Raw genomic sequence first — 14733 nt, forward strand, 5'->3', positions numbered from 1 at the left:
GTCTCTGAACTCTGTCTGATTCTAAAGGACAGCCTGAGCCAGGCCTGCCCTTGCTCTCCGGTGCTGCCCAGCCCCATCCAGTCTCCACAGTCTTGGCAGGAGCTTTAGTCTGCTGCTCTTACTTGCCTTGTCGCTGACAAAATTCCTGTGTCCTCTTGTAGGTCTGTCTCTGTCTCTCCCTCCCTCTCTCCATCCCTCCCTCACTCCCTTCTCCTTCCCTCCTTTTCCTTTCTCCTCTCTCTTCTTCTTTGTTTCTTCTCTCCATTCTCAGTTCACAGACACAAAAAGAGAGGTCCTGTTGAATACATAGCATCACCACAGACACAGTGTGGCCTGCTGACAGCCCTGTGGTGACCCCTCAGTGCAAGAGGAATCTCCCAGCGCCCTGACCAGGGACTTCCCAGCCCCCAGAACTGCAAGACCTCGATACTTGTCTGTCAGCCCATCTAGTCTAAGGGCTTTGTAGCCTCCTGAGCTGAGACACGCTCCCCTACCCTCCACTAACCACCAGAGTCGTCTTCTATAAAACCACACTGAGACATTCTGCCTTTACCTCCTTATGGAGTTCAACTCAAATTTGAAAACAACTCACGGGGCGGCGGTGGCACACGCCTGTAATCCCAGCACTCTAGGAGGCAGAGGCAGGCAGATTTCTGAGTTTGAGGCCAGCCTGGTCTACAGAGTGAGTTCCAGGACAGCCAGGGCTACACAGAGAAACCCTGTTTCGAAAAAACCAAATCCAAAAAAAAAAAAAAAAAGAAAGAAAGAAAGAAAGAAAAGAAAAGAAAAGAAAAGAAAAGAAAAGAAAAAGAAAAAGAAAACAACTCATGCTTCTTCACTGCATATAAAACCTTGTGATCTGGCTGCCACCAGATTTCTAGACTCTCCCTCTTGGGGCACTCTTCACATTCTTCCAGGCATAGCACCCCCTCCCTGCTAAAACTCTTTGCGTCCCTGCCCTAATGCGAGCGCGCGCGTGCGCATGTGTGCATGTATGCGTGCATGCGTGCATGTATGCGTACGTGCGTGCATGTATGCAAAGTCCCTGCAACAACACCAGCCATCATTCCATCTGTCTAGTTTTCTTCATAGCACTTTTAAAGACCTGGTACCCTACTGTCTTGCATCCTCGTCTTTGATTTCTCATTCCCGACTGAGAACAGGAAACCTTGGCCTGGGTGTTCTTCTGTTCTATCATTGACACGGGACAGGCCCCGCTCAGGCAGGACTCACATCCGTTCTGAGTGACCACATGTGCAGGTAGCTAGAGAGGTAAGAGGCTCCGCCTCTCCTGGTTTGTTTTCCTCCTCCTTCAAGAAACAGGAATGGCTGGACTTGTTCCCAAACAGTACTTTTTATGCCTTCCCATATCATAGGTTGGGGAATGATCAACGACTTCTAAGATTTGACGTACCTGGAGTGAGCAGATTCATAATTAGTTTCTTTGAAGCACAAGTGAGTCAGAGAGCATGCTAGCTCCTACTCAGAGCCGCATTAAAGTCTTTACAGATGAGCACAAGGGCAACAGCATGTAACGGACACTTCAAATGGGAGGTGCAAGAAGATGAGACACAAAGGGATGTCGTGGGTGGTGACAGCATCCCAGGGGATCCATGCTTCTCTTCCTCTCTAGCTGATACCCTAAAAACATACTAGGTTACCTACCTGGAAAAGTATATCTGGCCGTCTTGGAAAGAGGAGTGGAAATGCTGTTGGTGGGAGGGAGACAGGAGAGGATACAAGGGGATAGATGGATCAAAATATATTATATACATGTAGGGAAGAGCCATAATGAGGTTGATTGTGTATAAATATATGCTAATAAAAACATTTGAAAAGGCAATCTAGTATTGCCTGCCTACCCACTTAGCGTGGTGAAAAGAAAGACAGGATTTCTTGAAACATTGAAACTCATATAAGCAAAATATAAGAAGTAGTTAATTTAGGAAAGCGTTGTCTAAGGGAATCTGGAGTTTTCTTCAGCGTTTGAAAGGGAACGGGGCTCAGGACCAGAGACCTAGGTCTGAGCCTGGATTCTGAAGTTGGAAAGTTGCGTGACTTTGGGTAGGAACCTTAAGCATCATCGAATCTGCTTTGTCCTCCTTGTTAAGGTGATGCTACTCTGCCCACCTTAGAGCCTGTATCTCAGTGCTCCCTGAGAAGGCTTCAGACTGTAAGCCAGCATGGATTGTGCTTTGGTCCTGTGAATGCTGTTGAGACAGACTCTCTACAGAATACAAGGTCAAAGCTATTAATTAATACTCTTGCACATGGTGTGTGTTACATGTGTGTTCATGCATGCACACATATGGGTGTGCACATGTACATTCATATTTATGTACATGCATATAGATGTGTGTGCATGCAAAGGCTGACTTTGGAGCCAGGTTGCTTAGGTTCAAGTTGTGAACTAGAATTTATTTCAGTTCTTTGTATGGTACATGAGTACTCATGCATGCATATGAGTATGTACATGCGTATGTGTGTGCATGCATATGGGTCTATGAGCATGCATGTGTGTGTGTGTATGTGTGTGTGTGTGTGCCTGTGTGTATAATGTTACATGCATTATGAGTTCTTTGCTTTCAACTTTTATTTTTCAAGACAGACTTCTCTGTGTAGCCCTGGCTATCCTGGAACTCACTCTGTAGACCAGGCTACAGGTTGGCCTCAAACTCAGGGAGATCTACCTGCTTATGCCTCCCAAGTGCTTTCAATTTTTTTCCCATCAGAAACTGAGTGGATAGCTAAGTATTGAAGAAGAGCCAGATAAATCCTTGTATGAAATGTTGTGGAAACTTGTAACAGTGACCTGGAATATTGCAACCATTTTATTATCCTTAGATTTCCCCCTCCCCAAATCATCACCTGCCAGTCAAATACATATATACATATATATATATATATATACACACACATATATACATGCATATATAGTCATATACATATATACATATACATGTATATATATACACACATATATACATACATATGTCCTCCTTGTTTTGTATATATATACATATATACATGATGTATACATGTGTATATATAGTCATATAATATATAAATATACATGTATATATACACACATATATATACATACATATATCCTCCTTGATTTGTGCGTGTATATATATATATACACTATATATAGTCTATAATATATACATATAGATGTGTATATATTCACACAGATATACATATATATGTCCTCCTTGTTTTGTACATATATACACACATATACATACATATATGTATATATATAGTCATATACATATATATATGTCATCCTTGTTTTGTATATACATATATCATATATATATTTTCAACAAAAACTAGAATAGGTAAGTGCTGACTAGGGCTGACTTTGGAGCCATATTGTTTAGGTTCAAGCTGTGCTGGTGAACTAGAATTTATTTCAGTTCTTTGTAAAATTGGTCAAGTACCAGCCCTCAGGGCTATTTAGGCAGTGGTTCTGACCCCGAAAATTCGATGACCCTTTAATCCAGCTCTTCATGCTGTGGTGATCCCCAGTCATAAAATTATTTCATTGCTACTTCACCACTGTAACTTTGCTACTGGTATGAATTGTAATTTAAACGTTTTTTAGAGATACAAGTTTGCTTAAAGGGTTGCAGCCCACAGGTCGAGAACCACTGGCTTAGAGGATGACACGACTGTATATAAATGTCATCTGGCTGACATATGATGTGTGTTTTCTATGAATATTAAGTTGCTCCTCTGAACCGATCACTGGTCTTGCCCACGCTGTTCAAGGAGTCTCGCTTCTTTCCAGTCAGGGCAGAAGATGCCTCCTCGGCAGATGCTGGAGTCTTCTCCACATTCAAGCATCTTTGTGTGCTCCTCCTAGAGCATCTCTAAAGGCTCTTCCCACCCTCTCAGCTCCGCCCTACACCCCAGAGCTGGGCGTGTCTCTCCTTCCCTCAGAACCGCGGTCTTTCTATGAGTTCTGCTTGTTACTCTCTCCTCCTGGATTGCACACTGCTGACTGACAAGGCTTGTGATATGCCTGACTTGTCTTCTTGGCCACATCCCAGCAGGCCTTTTGCCCATGGCCAGTATTCAGAGGACACATGTTGGAGGAACAATAGGATCAGAAATGACGTCACAGGCGTGAGGGCTGAACTGAGGAAGAGGCTTTAATGTAGTGCTTAAGAGCGCATGCGTCATGGAGCTAAGCTACATGAGGATGAATCCCAGCCCCGATATTTGCTAGCACGGTGACTTTTGGCAAAGGACATGATCTTAAGTGCATTCTGTTTTCTTAAGCACAGAGTAGAGTTCAGAGAAGTCCTTTCTGTGGCTTTACATCATGTATGTTATCTCACAAACTTCATATGAAGCCTTAGTAAGTGCTCAGCCCCCAGCACGCACTGATGCTATTGTCACACAGGCACTAAAACGCTTCTCGTATGAAGACCAACAGTAGCAAATGTGGAAATGTTTCTACATCCACACAGAGCAATGGCCATTACTGGAGTCAGTATACTTTAGGGGTTCTGTGAATATAGAATAGATTAAGCAATATGAGTAGGGCCATATTCCAGGAGCCACCTTGTAAATCAGACACACAAACGTCGTTGTCTGTGTCAGGACAAACAACTCTTCTCTGTCCCCTTTCACACCTGCCTAGCATATGGATTGATTGCTAATGATAATTTTGGAATCATCCAGGCTTGACCAGTTTTCCTCACCATTATACACGATCACGCAGGGCATGCCTAAGGAGCATTTTGCTGGGTGCCAGGAGCACACTGCACAGCAGTGGGGTGAAGTTCTGACTAGGACACACATCACACAGATCAGCTGTAGTCACCCTGATGTTCAAGGACCCCAGTTGCACAGTATAACCTGTGAACTTTGTTACTGTAGCTGTGAGGTAGAATAGAAGGTCAGATTTGAGACTGTGTAGCAAAGCCAAGGAGCTGTGGACTTAACTGACACCAGGCAGTAAGATGAGTCACTGCACAAAGATGTTGTTACCATAAAGATTTGCCTGTGGACAGTCAAATTACATTATTGTAATTTGCCAAAAATACCTTGTGTCAGTTAGGAGAGACTGAGTCATGCTGTGATGAGAGATCACCCCACCTCCTGGCCCATGAACATACAACGGTGTCTAACCACTGTACACTGTTTGCTTGTTTCCCCTGTTGTTCTTGCTGTTCTTGATGCTCTTGGTGTAGGTGTTGGAGACTGGATCAAGGCCCTTGCTCATGGTAGGCAAGCACTCTATCACTTAACTGCCATTCCAGAACATGCATTTGCATGGATGTCTATTCATGTTTGTGTCAACTTTGAGATAAGATCTTCATGTGTAGCCTAAGACAGCCCCAAATTCAAAGTTTGCCATAAGCTCCTGAGTGCTAGGAACGAACACACACACACACACACACACACACACACACACACACACTGCACTTGGCAGCTTTACCCCATACAACTTTTATTCCTTGTTCATGCTATCTGTTCATTGGACATTGGTTGGAAAGGGTTTGGGCATGTGGTGGCTCTGGTCAACATTTACGAATGGTCAGGTCACTGAGATGCGCAGGTTGGTGGTCCAGTCCCCACTTACAGAACTGCTGATTCCATGCCAGAGGGGAAAGTAGCATTGATAGATCTTGTGTTGGTTACTACACGCTTTAGCTTGTGAGTGACACCCTTGACTACAGACAACTCATTAACCTCAAGTAGCCATTTTGACCTCATTCAACCTTCCTAAGGAGGCCAGAAAAATGTGATCACACCAAGCAGAAGAGAGCTAGAAGATAATTGCCAAATATTCCCACTGTTCATCTCCATCCTGTTATCTGCTAAGGAAACCTGATTCTTAGAAACCCCCGTGACAATTAAGAGAAAAGAGCTAAGTGATGTTGTGGTAGCCAGTGTGGGCCAAAGACAAAGTTTGGGAACCCTTCAAGAGCAGTCTGGTTCAATAGGGCAATCCTTTTGCCCTTGAGGACATCTTCCTTCTATCCATTTATTTACTTATTCTTTTGCAATTTCTTGGATCTAAGCCTTATCCTTTGTTCTCTCTTATTTACTTCCCCTATTCTGCCAAATCCTTTCTTCTTCTCCAATCCCACTCCTCCTTTCATGTCTTTGTGTGTGTGACCCACTGCACTGCATTAGGATTCCTGCATGAGTGGTAGGTTATCTGTTTGAGTCAGGCCAATGCATCAGTAGCAGCATCATCAATGACTATTACCAATCCTCTTCCCCTACAACTTTTAATTAATTATATACAGCTCTTCTGGAGGGGTGGGGCCTTAAAAGCCCCTCTCCAATCCGTGATGAAATGGTGATGGATCCAGTTATGTCTTGTGTAGGTAGCAACTGCTGCTCTGAGTTCACGGGCACAGCAACCGTCTCATGTCTAAAGTATAGCATTTTACAGCACTAATTGCCACTCTTGAGCTCTATCGCCCTTTCTGCCTATCTCCTCTTCCCCAACGTTCCCTAAGTCTTGCAGGAGGAATAGAGATGTTCCATTTAGGCAGGACATTCAACAGTCACTCATTCTCAATATATTGATTAGTTCATAAGTATAGCTTACTATGAACAGAAGTCGCTCTGACCAATGGTTCAGATCCTATTTTGATCATGGTTTTGAATGGGGTAAGTGGGATGAAAGTGGAAGAAGCTTCCAGAATAGGTAAAAACCAGCCAACCAACCAACTAACCAACCCAACCAACTAACCAACCCAACCAACCAACCATCCCAACCAACCTACCAATCAAGCAACTCAACCAACCAACAATATATCCAAGATAGTCATAGCTGCTTCACTCCCTGTGAACTCCTTAATTATCTTTTCCTGGAGTTCCTCAACCTTCTCAGGGACTTATGTGAGACTCTTCTAGTCTCCTAGAGTTCACGGTGTTTCCAAGTAGAACATAATGAGGACAATGAGGACCATCATGCCCCTGACCTTCAGTGGTATTTCTGAGCCAGAGCTTTCTGTCAATTGGCCCATTTCTCATTGATATGAAAACACCTGACAAAAGCAACCTAAGGAAGGGAGAGCCTGTTTATAGTTTGAAGGAACATAGTCCATCATGGTGTTGGGAGCATGGAGCAGCTGTCACATCTGCATCTGCTGTTAGAAAACAGAGACATGGCCGGGCGTGGTGGTGCACGCCTGTAATCCCAGCACTCTGGGAGGCAGAGGCAGGCAGATTTCTGAGTTCGAGGCCAGCCTGGTCTACAGAGTGAGTTCCAGGACAGCCAGGACTATACAGAGAAACCCTGTCTTGAAAAAAGCAAAAGAAAGAAAACAGAGACATGAACGCTGGGACTCATCTGGCCTCTTATTACTCTCCCCCCTCTTTTTTTTCAATCCAGTGCCCCAGTCCATGGTACAATGCCACCCACACCAGAAAACTTTCTTCCCCAGTTAGACCTCTCTAGAAACACCTTCATGGATACACCCAGGGTGTACTGAATCCACTGAGAATGACAATGAGTCATCATAGAAATGAATCCTTTTACCTCTCACCAACCTCTGAGGTGGGCATTTCCACTACTTACCCTTGACCAATGGCAACACAGAGGCAGCACGAGGTTGAATGACTGTTGGGCTAACTGGTGGAAGAAACATTCTATACAACACTGCTCTTCTGCAACCACAAACCTCTAGCTACCATAATTTACCACACAACCCTCTATATCCTAATAGAGCATTTAATCCCAAGAAATGGTACCACACTTGAAGCTCATGTGCCTCTCAGTTCCTTACTAGAGAGCTTTACAGAAAACAGTCCTGCAGACATGGTGGAGGGCTGGCTCTGGCTCTGCTAAGAAGTCAAGTTTTCATTGCTTTAACTGTGGGGTGGCCTTTGGGTCTCAACCCATTCCCTGTAGATCAAGATGTAAAACTCTCAGCTCCTTCTATGGCATTGTAGGCTTAGATTTTTCAAAACCTACTTTAATAAGGATTTTCTTTTTTTTTTTAAAGATTTATTTATTTAATTTTATGAATACACTGTAGCTCTCTTCAGACACACCAGAGAGAGCATCAAATCCCATTACAGATGGTTGTGAGCCACCATGTGGTTGCTGGGAATTGAACTCAGGACCTTTAGAAGAGCAGTGAGCACTCTTAACCTCTGAGCCAGCTCTCTAGCCCAATAAGGGTTTTCAAATGCTTCAACAACCCTTCTAGCCCACAGTCCAAAAGTGGGGGAGAAAAAATGGTAAATTGGACAAAGAGATGTGATCCTGTTTAGAAGTAGTTTTGGGGGGTGATTCCAATCTCTGTCAGAATACCATCAGTCCAGGCCAGTAATGTCAGGATAACCAACAGTCCAGTTCAAAAGTATCACTAAACACAAATCAGTATAATGGCAGCATAATCCAGCAGAAACCACCAGGCCTCCACCAAATTGGCACTAGTCAGCAGGAGTGACAAGGACCAGCCAGAAAGCTAGGAGTTCTATGCTGTGCCTCTCAACAAAGCAAAGACCAACAAAGCACGGCTCAGTGAGCTGTGCAAACACCTCATCACTGTCAGCTGAGTCTTACATATACTCTCTCCAAACATCTTGTGTCCTTCCAAGAGGTTCCCAAAGAAACCTCTCTGGTGAGGTCTGTGAGTTACACTAATCTATGTGTATAGGAAGAGGAAGGCTGCCATTCTGAGGATGCTACACCATGAGAGGAAACCCTCCCCCTCAATACACACAGGGAAATTATATGACTATTCAGGATTTTTTAGAGTAAAAAGAGAACATAAGAGGTTGCGTGTAACAATAAAACTTCTGAGTTTGAGCATCTAGTCTCTAGAATTAATTCTTAGGAAAACTCATTAAGTGTATCCTTTGGCAGTAAAGTACTAGAGAGGAGAGGATCCTGGAAGACACATGGGAGAGGTTGAGGAGAACCAAAAAGTGGTGGAAACTGTTCTTCACAGAAGATCAAGAGAATTTGGGATGACATTCTCTGTGACTTAATGAACGTTCATTGGTGAGCTTGCAGTTTAAAGAAAGCTACAGGATAGGAAAACCAGTCCTTGTCTCCTGACCCTTTGTGATCTGCCTCACTCAGAGCAATAATAAACACAGGAAAGCTTGCTTATTGGAAGCAAATACACTGTGACTTAGGAATAACAGTGGTGTTAATCAGCCACAGATTGTCCACAGGGATGGCTGAGATGGTGGTGACTTTGTGCTTTCTGATGGGTCAGCATAGACAAGCTTGGCTTCACAGACAAAATCATTAAAAACATTGTATGAGCTTTTTTCTTTTAGACTCTGTGTATTAGGCATATATGAAACACATAAATTCAGAGTTTACATTTGGGTTTTTTCTTAGGATAACTATATACACAAATATTCCAAAATATAAAGGGAGAAAAAGGTCACACTTCTCCCTCTCCATCTTCTTCTCCTTCTTCCTTTTTCTCCTCTTCCTTTTCTCTTCCTCCTCCTCTTCTTCTTCCTCCTCCTCTTCTTCTTCCTCCTCTTCTTCCTCTTCCTCTTCCTCCTTCTCTTCCTCCTCCTCCTCTTCTTCTTCTCTCTCTTTTTCTCTCTGTTTTGTTTTTGGGGATTTCATTTGTTTTATTTTGTTTATTTGGTTGGTTGGTTTGGTTTTAGAGACAGGGTTTTTCTGTGCAGCCCTGGCTGTCCTAGAACTCAGACCAGGCTGGCTTTGAACTCAGACTTTTGCTTATCCATGACATTTCTGCCGAATGTTCCATCTTTCCTGTCAGCCTTTTCAATTTCCTTAATAGACGATGCTTTTGAAACACAAAAGTTGGGGAGAGTCTCTTCCTGGCTCTTTGTTAAAACTGTTTATTATAATCTCCTTTCTCAGAGCTGGTCAACACAGAAAAGCCCCTATTGTCTCAGGTTGTAAGGAAGCAGAAAGGAAATACTAGGGTTTGGGAGCAACTATGGCCTAGACAACAGGGTTTTTCTTTCAAGGTCTTAACTCTTGAGCAAATATGCAACTGCTCTCCCATTGGCTAGCACTATGGCATGGAGACACGACTGAGGAGACCTTTGGCAAGTTTCAGGAACAACAAGTGGATACCCTAGAATAAGCTTGGATGTAGGAGTGTCTTCTGCACAGCCAAGGGTGTGGACCTGCAGAGAAGTCCAGCAGCAAGGGCCATCCTACAGAGCCTGGGAGAGTTCAGGAAGCTGGAGGTCCTCTCCCAGCCTTCAAATATCCTTCCACAGTGTGAGAGCCCAAGCAGCCAGCAGTTTGAGCACTGGAAGATGAGGCAGGGGCATAGGCTCTTTGATCAGAGGCAGAGCTATGGGCTGAGGCTGGTGTGGCCTGGCAAAACCACAGCTACCATTGAGTGTAGCCATACTGCTTCCTGACTCTGGTGTTTTTGAAGGTAATTTAAATGCAATGACTTGTGTTGGGACTCCACCAAGGAGTAGCTTTCCAGGGTCTAAGTCTGAGCGCCAAGATAAAGTAATATTGAGTAGTGAGGCCCCTCTGCTCATGAAATATTATAAGGCTCTATGTAACTCCCATGTTTAGAGTTTACATGTGAAATAACTGCCTCTCTTAAAATGTTATCATCTGGGGTCACTTCCATTGGACACTGAGAACCTGGACAGAGAGCCTCAACCCCATCAGATAAACTTCAGTGGTTGGGCGTGGTTAAGTAGGCCACAGTCACTAGAATTCTTAAGATGTGACTGTGACCTCTGTCTGTGTCCCCCACCAACATTCAACTTACCCTGACAGGCAGTTGTAAGTGGAAACTTCTGGTTTATGTGAACTCCGGGCAAAGGATTTCGTTCCTCCAAGGGCCTCCATGGGGCAGCAAACAGTGGTCACACCCAAAGGTCTCCTCTTAAAACGGACTCATGGACTCATTTTCGATCCTGGGGGACCACCTTTCCTTCACATTCTTGCAGGACACATTTGTATCAGGGTAAACAGAAATGTCCCCCCTAGCTTGTGGTTATTGAATACATCATCTGAAAAACAGAACAGAATTCGATTCGCTCCCCAGAGGGACAGGCGGGGAGGGGGCGGGTGGGGGGATGGGCTCTCACTTCCTGTCAGTTCAAAGAAAAACAATGGGGCAGGGGGAGGAGAGGGGAGGGAAAAAAAAGAAATGGAGCCCTCCCATCTGTGTCTGGCCTCAGACATGAACTCCTGATAAGATCCTGGAAAACATGCAACATTTCTAGCAGTCTGTTGTCCTCTTCAGCTGAGAAAACAGCAAAGGCCAAAGCGAGGGACAGGGGCGACCTCTATTGTGAACGTGGCCAGGCGGACTTATTGTCGCCAAATGGCAGAGCCCGAAATGACTGAGATAAGGAATATAATAACATTTTCACATGAACCTTGCATTCTTACCTCTTCTATAGGAAAGGATATCCCTGCAGGAAGGAGGAAGTGGGGCCCTGCCCATGTCCGACCGCAGTGCTGGGACTGCATTGTCCAGGCCTTCGTGGTGACTCAGGAAGAGGGTACGGAAGTGTCGACAGGAAAACAGAAAAGTTCAAACGTAAACAGCGTCCAAAAAAAATTTACCAATAGCACACTAGATTTCCTCTCCGGGCCTTCCCATGTTTCAGAGTATCTCTGGGCTGGCAGATTTTAATCTTGGCTTCTGTTCACCTCTGTAACCTTCAGCAGGGCAACCATACTGTTTCCCTCCTCAGTAAGTCAAGAGGATGTGTTTTCTATGGAGATGGAGACAAAAACAACCTCTTTCCGTAGACTGTATCCTGCCTGGCTGGACTCTGTTCTTTCTTTTCCATTGGTCATTTCTGGGGAGGACAGGAGCTTCCCCTGATCTGCATGTGGTAAACGGGAGCTTGTTGTTAGCAGGGCTTAAACAAGCCCAGTGCTCAGTTACGTACTTCTTAAGGCAAGGGTTTAGTTGTGCTGCCCAGGTTAACCTAGGGATGGGTTCTGAGTTTCACTCCTAAGGACATTTGGAGAGTTGAACTGGTCCTTTCCAAAGGTTCCAGAGGGGTTGGGATTTCCCACCCCACACCCTGTATTCTGTGCTCCCAAGGGAAGCGGCATGGTGACTCTGGGTTTAAGGTTAGGAAAAGCAAGTCTATAACAGAAAGAAAGGGTTCCACTGCGAAATCTGAAATTTAGCAACAACAACAACAAGACACAAAAGACAGCTTCAGAGTCTCCTTTCCTCCGCTCAGTCCCAATCCTTTGTGTAGAATCAAAATGGCTTCCTTAGTGGAGCTGGGAAGATGGATGAGAGAGAGAGAGAGAGAGAGAGAGAGAGAGAGAGAGAGAGAGAGGCAGAGACACAGACATAGACACAGACAGACAGACAGAGACACATACAGAGAGAGAAAGAGGCAGAGACACAGACAGACACACACACGGGGGGGGGGGGGGGCAGAGACACAGACAGACACACAGACACACAGAGAGAGAGGCAGAGACACAGACACACACACACACACACACACACACACACACAGAGAGAGAGAGAGAGAGAGAGAAAAGCTATCGGACTCCTTGCTGAGAGCAAAGGGAGGTCTGTGCAAGGGCAAATCTTAAACCGAGGGAGCTTGTCTCTGCTTTCCCAGACACTGCAAGTCATACATCAGTAGCTAAAAACTGCAAAGACACTTCTAAAGTGGTCTTAGTGGGGGCTGGTAGCCACTAAAAGGAGCACCCGTAACTTCTGAGATAGACCCGATCACACATTTCAGGAACAAACAGTTACAGGTAATATAGACAGGCTTCTTTGATGCTGCCATTAGGGGAAATTAAAGAACCCTCTGTCCCCTCCAAACTGCTCTTAAGCGCAAGTGTCCTTCACAGCCCCTCCATGGAAGAGTTCCAAGTGGGCTGCTATAGCATTTTAAGGGATACCTTTTTCTGAATTGCCTTTTCCAGAATAAATGGCCACCATTATGTTCAACCAGGGACCAATTCTTCACTTACGTATGCAAAGCAAACTGTGGCTTGTTCTTTAGATATGCTTCTCACTACAGAAAGCGTTTGTGTGCAGCTCTAAGGGATGGAAGAATATCGCATAAAAACTCCAGGCATACCAACAGTTATAAAGCTGGTTTCAAGATGCTTGAGATGGATTGAGAGCAAGGCCTGCATTCTTAGAAAATAGGACATAAAGATCATGTTCCTGCCCCTTATGTACAATGAACAACTGTTGATTCCAAACATCTATCCACCCACCCACCCATCCATCCATTCATCCATATCCACCTATCATCCACCCACCCACCCACCCATCCATCCATTCATCCATCCACCTGTCCATGTACCCACCCACACATCCACCCACCTACCCACCCATCCATCCACCCATCCATCTATCCATTCATCTACTCATTCATCCATCCACCTATCCACCTATCCATCTATCCACCCATCCATCCATCCATCCATCCATCCATCTGTCCATCCATCCATACATACATACATACATACATACATACATACATCCACCCACCTATCCATCCGTCCGTCCATCCATCCATCCACCCATCTATCCTTCCATCTGTCTGTCCATCCATCCATCCGTCTGTCCATCCATCCATCCATCCATCTGTCCATCCATCCATCCATCCACCTATCCATCCATCCATCCATCCATCCATCCATCCATCCATCCATCCATCCATTCATCTACCCACCCATACAACCATTCATCTAGCCACCTACCTACCTACCTATCCACCCATCCATCCACCCAACCATACATACATCCAACAAACACACACACACACACACACACACACACACACACACACACATCCATCCATACACACTCACACATCCATCCATCCTCCATCTATCCATCCATTCATCCATTCATGTACATCTTTTATATGAGATACTGGGCACTGAATTGAGTTTTAAGGACAGTTGGGTGTGGGCTTAAATATACTTAGCGGCAAGACATTGACCCCACCTCATCAGAAAGGACCCTGGAGACCTCATGGGCATTCTGTAGGAGATCACCCATTTCTGTCAGATGGTGGCTCTGTGTCACTTGGGGCATTGTATATGGCAGTAACCACCATAGCTGTGCAGGAGCATGGCAGCCCACTATACCTTCAGTTCAGAGATGTATAATGCACAGACTCCAGCTCCAAGAGCTGATATCAAGGCTTGTACCTCTTAATCAGAAATCACTGCCAGGGAGATCTGTCTAAATCTCAGACTGACTGGAACTGGTCCTACAGAAGCCAAGGAGGGTCTTAGCTCCGTAAGAGAGAGCAGCATGGGTAGAGGGCCTTTCTCTCTAAGCAAAGTCTGACTGTTGCCTTCGAGTTGGGGATGAGTTTTGTTGAGATCAACAAGCAGAAGAGAGACTGCCCTGGGATTTCGAGCTCTGTTCCACGTGGCTCAACAGGAGGTCACTTCTGCCAGAAGAAGCAGGCCTGCCACACTCTGAAACTGACCGGCTTCTAAATGGGAGATCTTTAAAGCATTCAAGCTGACACTTGACTTCTACTCCTGAGTGCCAGCATCTCATCTAACAGCAACATTTTTTTTCCTGTCCGCATGGAGACTGCTGTATTTGGCTCTCCGTCATTCTTCCAGAAACAGAATTGTGGATCTATGGCCTTTCCAGCCAACTCTTCAGTACCTGCTGCCCTGTTCAAGCCCCTAACATGCTTTGTCTGTTCTCCCTTCAGTCTTCATTGTCTCCCCTTCTGCCATCTGTGGCACTTACGTTGGTCAACTTACTCAACAAATTCTTAGGAGCACTTACCTTGGTCAGGGAACAG

The 14733-nt window shown here is 44.9% G+C and overlaps 1 long non-coding RNA gene across 1 annotated transcript; it reads right to left on the bottom strand.

Annotated features, from left to right (window-relative positions):
* Positions 1 to 9491: 9491 nt before the first annotated feature.
* On the bottom strand, positions 9492 to 11596 carry LOC127670786 (uncharacterized). Its single transcript, XR_007974609.1, has 3 exons — positions 11351 to 11596; positions 10722 to 10965; positions 9492 to 9553 (listed from the first exon to the last, which is right to left on the bottom strand). It is a non-coding gene; the product is annotated as an uncharacterized LOC127670786 (long non-coding RNA).
* Positions 11597 to 14733: the final 3137 nt, after the last annotated feature.

The sequence above is a fragment of the Apodemus sylvaticus genome, chromosome 20, assembly GCF_947179515.1.
Source record: "Apodemus sylvaticus chromosome 20, mApoSyl1.1, whole genome shotgun sequence".
NCBI classification, from domain to species: Eukaryota; Metazoa; Chordata; class Mammalia; order Rodentia; family Muridae; genus Apodemus; species Apodemus sylvaticus.